Below are 4100 nucleotides of genomic sequence, written 5' to 3'. Positions count from 1 at the left end.
GTCCTTGAAAACTGAGTAAAGATAACTTTTAACAGTTATTATAATATTTATAATGTATTCACTGAGTGTGCTTTCCATAGTGTACCTACTGAATCCGGTCCGTGGAAGAACCTTCCTTAGGCATAGACGATGGGAAAATTTCTCCTTGGTCTCAGTTTGAGAAGAGCACAAAACCTTGCATTCGATTGGAAGTTGTAACTCTTACCAAACTGGAGCCTTAAGTAAAAATCACTGTAACGGTTGGAGATAAAAAGCACCTGGAACCTGGATTTGGAACAGACAAACTACGTAAAATGAACATATGTTGTAAAATTTAGGGATAATAGAATATAAGTGCAACTTTTGGGGTTTAAAATCAATAAAAGTAATATATTTTTAAAAAAATAAAAATAGATTAATTTTTTAAAAATAATATCAATAAAGGGCAAAAACATTGCTCTTTTTCTTCTTCTTGCCATTTATTCACCAGAGCCGTTGTCCGCTAGCGCTTGTCGCTATCTCCACCCACCTCCGCCTCTGCCTCTCGCAACATTGTTGTAGGTGGTCGGAGGCAGAGGTGGCAACAACGCTGGTGGTTTTTTTGTCCAACGCCACCACCTCTGGCACCGTTGCCAGAGATGAGTGGAGATAGAGGTGGCGGCAGCGACGGGTAGAGGAATGACCACCAATGCTGCCACCACCACCTCTACCTTTGCAATGTTGCCGGAGGTGGCGGCAGGTGGCAACGGATGGCGGGCGGCGACAGATGGCGGCTCTGGTGAACAAATGGCAAGAAGAATAATATGAACAGTGTTTTTTCCCTTTGTTGATATTATTTTTAAAAAGTTAACATATTTTTTAATTTTTTTAAATATATTACTTTTGTTGATATTAAACCCCAAAAGTTGCCATTCTATGCTAGAAACCCTAAATTTTAACATCTAACACAAAAGCAGTGTTTTTAACCCGTTATTGGCGTGGTCGGTTGAACTGTTCAAACTAGCACATAACCAAGATTTTGGGTCCAGTTCGATCAATACCCATCAAACGATCAAAAACTGTTAACTTGGTTAATGACCATTCGACTCGGCCGGTTCAACCGTTGACCCATTCGACCTGGTCATTGGGTCGCATGTTGCACATTCAATGTATGCAAACTTTCAAAGGCCATAACTTTGCAATTTGATGTCCGATTGGAGTGATTTTTTTTTTGGTAACTTTTAGAGATCTATGCATTCCAAGGTGCAACAAATGTGTTGCTCCACTATTTTCACAAAAAAAAAAACCATTTTGCCTATAAAAAATAAAAATTGAGCCTAAAAAATATAAATTAAATATAAAAATACATATAATATATCGAAAACATATATATATATATATATATATATATAATAAACTGTTTGACCCAACTGGTGACCCGCGACCCAATGGAAAAATGGTTCGGCCTCCGAATCAATTTCTAAAACATTGCATAAAAGTCCAACTGATATAAAAAAATTTCACGTGGCAACTGATAAATTAGTTTGGGGACGCTAGACATTGTAATTCGTCTAGGTACTCACTATTCATAACTTGCCATCTGTCCTAGATTATGTAGTATGTGCGATGCGATCCATCATTCAATTGATTTAGGAGTTTAAATTGTTGTGCAAGATATGCGCAGAAATCAACTTAAGTGTTTGAAGCCAAAATTTGGACGGTGGTGAAATTTACATTAAGCTCTTTCAAAGCTTCAAAAAATGATGCAAGGAATTAGTGTAAAGAGTAAAGACATCTGATGATTATGGGAATCTTGAGGCGTTCGTTAGGGTTTTCTTTTGGGGTGGCTCCATTCGGGGAGTGAAGGGAGCCACCCATCTGGGTTCTCCTTTCTTTTCCCCCATCTGGTTTCTCTCTCTTGCGAGATAGACCTCCTCTCAAGTTTTCTCGAGGCTTTGTTCTCTGGTTTTTCCCATTTCGGTTCTCCTTTTCCCCTGTTTTTTCTTTCATTTGCGTTTTAACATGGGGTTCTTCATTTGGGCTCTTTATTGGGCGACCGTTACAGGTGGATGTAGCTTCATGATTATTGTCTACGATTGAATTAGTTTGCATTTCTTTGGCAAATGTTGTTCATAGTGAGTTTTGTTCGCAGTTCTCCGACAAAGGCAATCTTTTGGAATCCTCTACTTCTATTGGTAAATTTTATTCACCTTTAGTAGGTTGTAGAATTTCTTTATGTTCTTCATCCATTTTTATATTTTGTTCTCTTGAGAAATTGTTTTTAGGTTTTTTGATTGGCCTTGTCGACAATTTTTTAAATCAATTTCTTAATTGAATGAAATATGATGCCTAAGGGCGGTTTCAAAAAAAAAGACATCTGATCATTTTGAATTTTGGCATAAGCCCTCTCTTAAGTGGGCCCAAGTCTTTCTGTGCTTTTGTGTTTAGGGCCTACCCTGTCTATGTGGGTGCAAGTTGGGCAAGTTGGTTTGGGTTTTAGCTCAACCTAGGTCAAACCCTAAGAATTGGGCCTAAAGCCCAAGCCCAAGGCCAAGCCCTAACTATCAAACCTAAGCCAACATGCTTTTAGGTTTTGATGCACTTTGGGTTGGGCTTGGGTTGGACAATCACACCAAACTAAAAATTGATATACCTATGTGTGTAATTGTATGCATGTATGCATGTATGTATGATTTATTAAAAAAATCACACATTTATGCATGTATGCATGCATGCAAATATGTATTTATAAATGTATATGATGGTTTTGGGCTTGGGTTGAGCTCAGGTTAGGTTTGGGTTTGTTGGAATTGCATAACAGAAATAACATAATTTGTACGTGCACAGAAACAAACAAAAGTAGATAGTAATAAAGAAAGAAAGAAGAGAGAACACTAGATTTACGTGGTTCGGCCAAATTGCCTATATCTATGGGCAACAGCTCGGAGCTTCATTCTCACTATAAATAGGAGAAAATATAAAATGACTTCATTGGAATCACACTCGTACGTAGCACCCAATACACCCAACTCAATACTCATTTCAACACACTATATACACTATACATTAAAATTAAATGGAGAATGGAATGAGAAATAACATTGTAATAACCCCTATTTATACATGAGCTGAGAGTTATAATGGATATTTATAAAAAAAATTTTTCATGGCTAAACGAACCATAACTGGTGATTTGCAAATGATATACCACCGAATAAATGGTGGATTCAGCTTTGTAGGCCACCGATTACAAATTTGGTGAGCCACCGACTGGCCCAACTTTTTGCATTTCAACAGGGCTACCTAGGAGCTAAGCCTGATCTTAGCCCAAAAAATTTAAAAGCCCAAACTTTTGTGCATAAGTCAGCTTAAAGACTAAAATTCAAGCCCAAATCCAAATAAAATTGCCGACTGAAATGGTCCACGCTTGACGCTTGTATTGGGCTTGCGCAAATTATATCACTACATGCATGTATTTGGATTTTCTTTTTCACATCAAAGCAACATGATGATGATCATGAGACAGTTTCCCACAAACAAATACACGCATGGAAACTATTTTCATACGGAGATATACCTAGCATGGGATGCTATGTAAAGCGTTTTTGCTCGTAACTTTGTAAGGCTGTGTTTTAATGCGGTGTAAAAGTAAAAGTGCACCGATGGTATTGTACACCATCTGTTTAAAGTTATGGTCCACTGGAAAGTGTGATTATAGGTGTAAATATTTTATATCGTTTTTATTGAAGTTATATTTACATTGATTATCGATGTAAAATTCGTCATCATAAGTGAAATTTTACATCGATTTTTTGATATTTAACTACATTCCATTCAAACGCTGACAAAAACGGACGGAAGAATTTAATTACACTGGTTTATATTTACACCGCAAAAAAACAAAACCTTATAATTAACTGAATACAATAGCTGTTAAGCACTCAAGGCTGTAGAACAATAATAACGCTACACACGGACACACCGGTCATAAAATGCATAGGCACTTTAACCATTCAACCTCGTGCCATACAACCAAAGCGTTCAAATGGAAATGGCAGTAGATAGTAGTTTAGTACATGGTATTGGGATATTCATGTCATTTTGAGCAAAGTTTCATAAATGATGGAAACCCATTAGGTTCC

Source organism: Nelumbo lutea, chromosome 5, assembly GCF_056320005.1.
Source record: "Nelumbo lutea isolate HS-2025 chromosome 5, American lotus-T2T, whole genome shotgun sequence".
In the NCBI taxonomy this organism is placed as follows: Eukaryota; Viridiplantae; Streptophyta; class Magnoliopsida; order Proteales; family Nelumbonaceae; genus Nelumbo; species Nelumbo lutea.
This window is presented reverse-complemented; position numbering follows the sequence as displayed.